This window comes from Schistocerca americana, chromosome 1 (genome assembly GCF_021461395.2).
Source record: "Schistocerca americana isolate TAMUIC-IGC-003095 chromosome 1, iqSchAmer2.1, whole genome shotgun sequence".
Lineage (NCBI taxonomy): Eukaryota > Metazoa > Arthropoda > Insecta > Orthoptera > Acrididae > Schistocerca > Schistocerca americana.
In genome coordinates, this window is record NC_060119.1 from 384926959 (window position 1) to 384936048 (window position 9090).

Below are 9090 nucleotides of genomic sequence, written 5' to 3' on the forward strand. Positions count from 1 at the left end.
CTTCGCCCTTTTTGGTGCAGATCCTCCCTTGGTAACCCATTGTTTAGATTGTTGTTTGTCTCAGGAGTAGAGTAATGTATCCATGTTTCACCCACAGTGACGAAACGACGCTTAAAGTTCTGTGGATTCTTCCTGAACAGCTGCAAACCATCCTTGCAACACTCCACACGATTCCGTTTTTGGTCAAGCGTGAGGAATCGCGGAACCCATCTTGCGGATAGCTTTCTCATGCCCAAATGTTTGAGCAAAATATTATGTACCCGTTCCTTTGAAACGCCTACAGTACTACCAATCTCACGCACCTTAACTCTTCTGTCATCCATCACCATATCATGGATTTTATCGATGATTTCTGGAGTCGTAACCTCCAAAGGGCGTCCAGAACGTTCAGCATCACTTGTGCCCATATGGCCACTCCGAAAATTTTTAAACCACTTGTAAACTGTTGCAATCGAAGGTGCAGAGTCGCCTAATGTTTATCAAGCTTCTCTTTAGTCTGCTGAGGCGTTTTGCCTTTCATAAAGTAATGTTTAATCCCCACACGAAATTCTTTTTCGTCCAATATTTTACAAGCACTCTACTTCCTTAATTCACACGAATGCCAAACACAAAGAAATAGACCAATATGGCTGAAACTTGGTGTGCGTTCTTTCCAAAAATGCTACTAACTGAACATGACCTCGATACGCGCCGGTGGTGCCATCTCTCGGACTTTGCACGGACTTTTCAAACGCCCCTCGTAATTGCTCATTGATGTCAACTCTTGGTCTCCCTCTATAATTTTTACCCACCACGCTTCTTTTCATTTCACATCAACCACTCACTAACACCGCAAGATGTGTTCTCTTAACCTATCCCTTCTATTAGTCAAATTGTGCTATGAAACTGTTTTCTCCTTAAATCGACCAGTACCTATTCATTAATTACTAGACCGATCCATTTAATCATTTGCATTCTTCTGTAGATCCACGTTTCGGAATCTTCTATTCTCTTCCTGTCTGTGTTGTGTATCGCCCACAGTTAACTCCCGTACAAGGCTACACTCGAGACAAATACTTTCGAAAAGGTTTCCTAACACATTTAGATCTATATTCGATATTAACATATTTAGCCTCTAGCTTAACGTCCGCTGCGTCGCTCGCGTGGACTGTGTCGCCTGCAGAGGTTTTTTTTTATTTAATCGAATTTTATGTTGTTCACAAACTGGAACACCTTCCAAGCTTTTCATGCTAATTAAGGGCAATATAAGTATGGTCTTTTCCGAATGTACTTCTGACTAAAAAGCTGTAATCCAAAGCTTTTGTTAATCATGCCTTCTGCGTTATTGTGGAGATATCTCCATAGCAACTTTCGTCTTCTAAGAAATATTTCCTTATATGTAACCGAGAAATGAAATACCAATTTTCATAAATTTTGCTTTAAAATTTTTTGATTAAGGAAATTTTTTCTTAATGATTTTCATCCCCTATTTCACTCTCTTAGGCGTTGAATTTCCGGAAACACTGAAACACGAATTTTTTCCCATTTTTAACTGAGAAGTCAAATACCAGTTGTCAAGATGTAGCCTTAAGAATGCTTTAGTAGGTCTTTAGTGATTATTTATTTTCAAACGAACTTTCACACACTATTTTACCCTCTTCGTGGTCGAAATGCCGAAACACGTGTCTTGTTTATTTTCTGACTCGGAAACCAAATACCAGTTTTCGTAGTTCTAGCTTCAAAATTCCCTTAACAGCCACATCCTTTCAAAAAGCCTTTCACCCCCTGTTCCACCCCCTTAGAGTTGAATTTCAAAAACAATGACATGCGTATCTTTTATTTCTAACTGAGACGCTAAATACAAATTTTCATTATTTATCTTCAAAAGTGCTTGGACAATGAAATATTTCCAGAAAAACTTTCATCTCCCGTTTCACCCCCATAGAGGTTGAATTTCCGAAAACAGTGAACTACTTTTTTAAATTTCTCATTGCGAATCCAAACGTAAATTTTCATAGATTTAGCTTTAAAAATGTTTTCGTAATAAAATATTTTTATAAAAAATCTCATCCCCTGTTTCTCCACCTTAGGGGTTCAATTTCAGTGCTTTAGTAGTTGAATACTTAAGTAGTTCAGTATTTTAGTAGTTATTTAATAATGATACGTCGTCGAAAAAAGCTTTCACCTACACCTCGTAGATTAAAACTTTGCGAAATACTGTTATTGAACCCACTATACTCGCAGATCCAATAGCTGGAGAGGTCTCCCCTCGCAACCTGTAAACCAGTGATCCTTACCAATTTACACACGCATTTTGAGCGACTTGAATTACCAGAGAAGGTTTCGCTTGTAGTAACAAGACTCAAGATCAGAGAAAGGGGGAAAGGGGAAATGCACAGAGAGGTCTGGGGAGGAGCTTGACATGGGGGGGAATGGACGTAAGAGGAGCAGGAGAAGATCGACAAAGAGACAGAGAGGAAGAGATGAACGGGGGGGGGGGGGGGGCGGAGGGGAAGAAGATTAGGGTGTATATCCGATTCCCGTAGACATTTAGCAGTTGCGAAGCATTGCGAGATTCGCTAGTACCTAATATTATAATTTGGGAGAAGGGATAAAATTTCCTGCACAGGAGAAAAGAATGAAAATTGAGAGGCTATGGCAGTTTGCTAACAACTTGTGCGAGAATAGCGAAGGGAAGACCGCCACGCCCCTCCCCTTTTTCTACCAGTACGGGCTGCCTCGTCGCTACCTCCTGCTCCTACTGCCTGCTACTGTAAATTGCAGAAGCAACCCCCCCCCCCCACCCCCCCGCCCCAACCCCCTCTCTGGCGCGACTCGACGCAATGATCCGTCACCCCTCCTCCCCCCTCACTACCTCACAGAGAACAGAGCCCCACCCTGCCGACCAGCCGAACGAGTATGCACAGCCACAATAGCGCCATGAAAACCTCGGTGTAGAAACACTACGTAGATCGACTGACAGTGGAATAGTCTGCGGAATACAGGAAAAATTTCTTGTGCTACGTGGCTGCTTTCAAGGAGACGACTCTAAAACTTTTATTCATACTTCCAAACATGTCCATCGAGGTATGTTCCGTCTTCGCAACCAAATGAAAGGCAGTTCGTTTGTTGCCATACGCGTTTTGTTTCTTTTATGTATTATTCATCTTCAGTGGCCTGTAATAGGTATTTATTTTTGTGTATATAATAAACATATTAATGTAGTAATTATAAATATGTAATTATGTTACGTTTGCTCATGTATTTCTCTTGTTTTTCAGATTAGAAACAACTTTTGTAGCACAGGTTCCGTGAGCTTAAACTATCATTTGTTGTTACGATTTCCAATTTTGCTTGTCCATCTGTGTGACCCTTGAGACGTGTTCATTCGGTCTCCATACTCCAGCTGGCCAATTTCCGGCGTTTTTCCACCCACATTTATTATGCTACATCACTTGCTCTTTTCGTTGTGTGATTAACATGTGTGTCTTCACAGAGTGCAGTGTTGCCAACTGTCGCTGCGTTTTCATCTTTCGTCTTTTGTTTGTGTTGTGCGTGTGGTTTGATATTTTTCGTTGGTTTTGTGTGTTTGTGTTTGTGTGTGTGTGTGTGTGTGTGTGAGAGAGAGAGAGAGAGAGAGAGAGAGAGAGGGAGAGGGAGAGGGAGGGGGGGAGGGGGAAACACAGGGATATGGTTGGGCAGGGGAAGTTTCATCTACTATTTATTCTGGTTATGTTTGGGAGTGCCAGCCGTGACGAAACTCTTCCATCTGGTGAACAAAGATGTACGAGACACGCGAAATACCCTCAGACTTCAAGAAGAATATAATAATACCAGTTTCTATGAAAACAAATGTTGGCAGGTGTAAATATTACCGAACTGTCAGTTTAACAAGTCATGGTCGCAAAATACTAACATAAATCCTTTGCAGAAGAATGGAAAGACTAGTAGAAGCCAACCCCGGGGAAGAGCAGTTTGATTTCCGGAGAAATGTAGGTACACGCGAGGCAATACTGACCCTACAAGTTCTCCTAGAAGATAGGTTAAGCAAAGACAAACCTATGCTTATAGCATTTGTAGACTTAGAGTAAGGTGTTGATACTGTTGACTGGAATAATCTGTTTCACATTCTAACGGTGGCAGGGATAAAATACAGGGAGCGAAAGGCTATTTACAGTTTGTACAGAAACCAGATGGCAGTTGTAAGAGTCGATGGGCACAAAATGGAACCAGTGGTTGAGAAGGGAGTGAGACAGGGCTGCAGCATGTCCCTGATGTTACTCAATCTGCATATTGAACAAGCAGTAAAGGAAACGAAAGAGAAGTAGGAATTAAAGTCCAAGGAGAAGAAATAAAAACTATGCGGTGAGCCGATAACATTGCAATTCTGTCAGAGACAACAAAGGACTTGGAAGAGCAGTTGAACAGAATGGACAGTATCTTGAAAAGGGGATGTAAGATGAACATCAACAAAAGCAATACAAGGATAATGGAATGCAGTCGAATTTAATCAGGTGATGCTGAGGAAATTAGATTAGGAAATGAGACACTCAAAGTAGTAGATGAGTTTTACTACTTGGGAATCAAAATATGAGATGATGGTCGAAGTAGGGAGGATACAAAATGTAGTCTGGCAATGGCAAGAAAAACGTTTCTGAAGAAGAGAAATTTGTTAACATCGAGTATTCAGGAAGTCCTTTCTGAAAGTATTTGTATGGAGTGTAGTCATGTATGGAAGTGTATCATGGACGATAAACAGTTTAGACAAGAAGAGAATAGAAGATTTTGAAATGTGGTGCTTCAGAAGGATGCTGAAGATTAGATGGGTAGATCACGTAACTAATGAGAAGGATCTGAATAGAATTGGGGAGAAGAGAAATTTGTGGCACAACCTGAGTAGAAGAAGGGATCCGTTGGTAGGACACATTCTGAAGCATCAAGGGATCACCAATTTAGTACTGGAGAGAAGCGTGGAGGTAGAACTCGTAGAGGGAGACCAAGAGATGAATACACGAGGCACATTCAGCAGGATGCGGGTTGCAGTAGTTACTCAGAGGGGAAGAGACTTGCACAGAATACAGTAGCGTGGAGAGCTGCATCAACCCAGTCTTTGGACAGAAGACCACAACAACAATAACAACAACAATATGCTTCACATTTCTGTTTGTTATTGTTTTATTGGGTAACGTGATCAGTAGGTTGCTGCTTATACTAATTTAGACATTAATGACTTTCAGTGCAAGGGCCTGTTGTATATGACAGTTCTTCTGTAGTGTTAGAGCTTTTTTGTCATAATTGTTCAGTTTAATAATTTTCATGTCTTGTTCACGCCTGTGCTTTATCAGGTGTTCCGCAAAGATAGAATGGTTATTGTCATACTTCCAGCTTCCTATATGTTCATTAAACCTGGATTTGAAATTCCTCCCTATCCTCAGATATACTGATTCACATTCTTGGCATTCTAACTGGTTGTTGTTTGTAAATGTTGATCAGTATAACTAAGGATGAGAGGCAGGAATTTAAATACCAGGTATAATGAACATATAAGAAGCTGGAAGTATGAAATTAGCCGTTCTACTATTGCTGAAAACCTGATAGAACGTGGACATGAATCACCCAACGTGGAACGAGACATGAAAATCATTAGAGTGAATAATTAAGACAAAAATGTCTGACGTTAGAGGAAAACTATCATATACAAAGAGCCCTTATATTGAAAAAGGAAGTGATTAATGACTAAATCAGTACAAGCAGTAACTCACTGGTCATGTTAGCCACTAAAAAAATAACAAACAGAAATGTGAAACATAAGAATAAATAAACAATTAATTAATCTTCCACTCCTCCCTCTCTCTCTCTCTCTCTCTCTCTCTCTCTCTCTCACACACACACACACACACACACACACACACACACACACACACACAAACGCACGCGCGCGCACACAAGACAAAAGATAAACACGCAGCGACAGTTAGCAACACTATGCACAGTAAACACACACATGTTGATCACACAATGGAAAGTGCAAGTGATGTGCTACAGTATATGTGGGTGAAAAAACATCGTAAATCGTAAGTAACACAAAACGATATTTTAACCTCAAGAACTTTGTGGTACAAAAGTTGTTTCTAATCTGAAAAACAAGAGAAAAATCTGAGAAAACATAACATAGTATCATATTTGTAACTACTACATAATACATTTATTATATAGATATGTAAACACATATGTATTAGAGGCCACTGAAGATACTTCATAAAGAAAAGAAACTAAACGCCTGTGGCAACAAACAAACTGCCTTCATTTAGTTGCAAAGACAGAACATCCATCCATGAATTTTGAAGCGACTAAGGAACGACGGAAAACGGAAAAAAATAACGATTTCTAACATCTGTAATTCTCAGTCACACTTTTTCCAAAGTGAACACAGAATATTTTTTAGTAATAAAATATCTTTTTTTAGGCGCATGACACAAAGTGAGCTGAGAGGGGCACAGGAATATTCTGTACAAGCGTTAAACATCGTTTATTGCCGGGTAGCTGAATGTAAATCTGGAAGTATGAGTATTGCAAATCAGCCGCGAATTGAGCGTCAGTTTGAAATGTTTCCTGAAGAACGTCGATAAAATTCGCGGAACAGAAGATCGCTACTTTAAGGTACTCGGACAGATAGTATGGTAGGTATTTCAAGGTACGAGCAGGTGAAATCTTGGGTGAACTTCTGGGTAAGAACAACCTGGCTACAGGTCTGCTTACTCCACACCAGAAAAAAGCTACCGGAAAGACATCGAAATCGTGTTTGGAAAATTGAAGCGACTTTATGTGGCTGTAGGCTAAACGTGGTTCCACAATTACACTACGAGGATAGAGTTGCAGAGAAACAAGTTTGCAAAGATGAAAGTGTATTGCTTAAGAAAGCTACGTAAAAACAGAAACCCATATTATCAGCGGGAAATGTAATAGCGAATTGTGTTTTCGAACTTGTGGTCACGCCATCTGATTTCCAGCACAATGGTTTGTCCAGTGAACACTAATTTCAGTAGGAAGGGGGCCTTCTGGTCCCGGAAATACAGTAAGAGATGAAACTTGGCAGGTTAGTAGTCCACCTCAAGGGCGCCCTCCCATAAACGTTGTGAAGCCCATTAGTCAGAAAGTACCGAGAAAAATGGCTCTAAAGTTTGCGCGCAGCTCATATACCGATTAATCTACACACTACGGCAGCGCAGAGAAAGGGCAGTCCTTGCAGCGGACTCGCTTGCAAGGCGGGCGATCCGTGTTCGATCCTACTCCAGGTAACTTTTATTTTTGTAATTGTTTTAAAACTAAAATAACGTTTAAATAAAGTTGATGACCTAAAATACTATCGATTAAACCAAATAACTTTTAAATAAAGTTGATGACCTAAAATACTATCGATTAAATCATAACGAATCATATTTTATTTACTAAATGAATGTTACAGGTAATTAACATAAAATGTGAATTACAACTAATATTTTCTTTTTAAAAAGTTGAATAATTTCAAATGCATTTTTAACGGCGATAAATTAAAGGTTTAATTACTACTGTAACAAAATATCGTATAGGTTTTTATTTATGTAATATTTTAGAATATTGCCTTTTTTATCAATTTCGTATTTTAGATATAAGCATGAGAATGATAATTATCATAAAAACATTGAAACCAAAAAATATTTTGACATCTTGCATAATTTATCTCTCTTTTTTTTTCCTTAAGAGATCTGTTGGGAAACATACTCCGTTAACATTCATGAAAACTTCTCTTTCATCAAAAAGCTTGAATGCCTACCAGGCATACTGGATTATTTCACTAAAAATTTGGAGATAAGAGGTGATGGCGCACTGTTGATTGTATTATTATACAGTCTTCATGGGAATTTATTTCTTTATTAATTTCAATCAGGTAAGAGCACTTTCGTATACAATGTATTATCTTTTTACCTGAATGAGATTTTCACTCTGCAGTGGAGTGCGCGCTGATATGAAACTTCCTGGCAGATTAAAACTGTGCCAGACCGAGACTCCAACTAGGGACCTTTGCCTTTCGCGGACATATCCTCTACCAACTGAGCTACCCAAGTACGTCTCACGCCCCATCCTCACAACTGTATTTCTGCCAGTACCTCGTGTCCTACCTTCCAAACTTTACAGAAGCTCTCCTGCGAACCATCCAGAACTAGCACTCCTGAAAGAAAGGATATTGCGTAGACATGGTTTAGCCACATCCTGGCGGATGTTTTCAGAATGAGATTTTCACTCTACAGCGGAGTGTGCGCTGATATGAAACTTCCTGGCAGATTAAAACTGTGTGCCGGGCCGAGTCTCCAACTCCGGACCTTTGTGAGGATGGGGCGTGAGTTGTGCCTGGGTAGCTCAGTTGGTAGAGCACTTGCCCGCGAAAGGCAAAGGTCCCGAGTTCGAGTCTCGGTCCGGCATACAGTTTTAATCTGTCAGGAAGTTTCAGCTTTTTACCTATATATAAAAACAGAAGCCACAAAGTTGAACGAGTACATTTTGGAGGAATCAGTTTTATTGTACATGTCGGAGATTTCTCATCATCCTGAAAGATTTCGCCGTGTAATTGAGCTCTTGCTCTTTCTTCCATGAGTCAATAATAAATAGGAATTGTTCTTTTCCCACATAAGACTTTAAACAATGTTTTAAAATAATTAAAAAAAGATACAAAATAAACGTTACCCAAAGGCAGGCTCAAACTTGGATCGCCCGCTTGGTAAGCGAGTCTGCTACAGACGCAGCTATTTCGCTGCGCTGGACGGCTTTGAAATTACCGCTATATGAGCTGCTCGCAAAACTTTAGAGACCTTTTTTCTCAGAATCTTCTTGCTAGTGCGCTTCACAACTTTTATGGGTTGATATCCTTGAGGTAGACTATACCACTAACCCGCAAAGTCTCGTCCCGAATTGAATTTCCGAGACCGTAAGATTCCCTAGTAAGTCACACAAACCCAACGAATTATGTATGTGTTGTCCGCTGAACGAATATTACGAGACTAGGGAAAAAAGCAAAAGAAAATAAATAATTGTCTGAGAGGCACCTAATTGCAAAGAGTTTTCTTCCACCGCACA

The 9090-nt window shown here is 39.9% G+C and overlaps 1 non-coding gene across 1 annotated transcript; it reads left to right on the forward strand.

Annotated features, from left to right (window-relative positions):
• Positions 1-8364: 8364 nt before the first annotated feature.
• Positions 8365-8439, forward strand: Trnas-cga. Its single transcript has one exon. It is a non-coding gene; the product is annotated as a tRNA-Ser (tRNA).
• Positions 8440-9090: the final 651 nt, after the last annotated feature.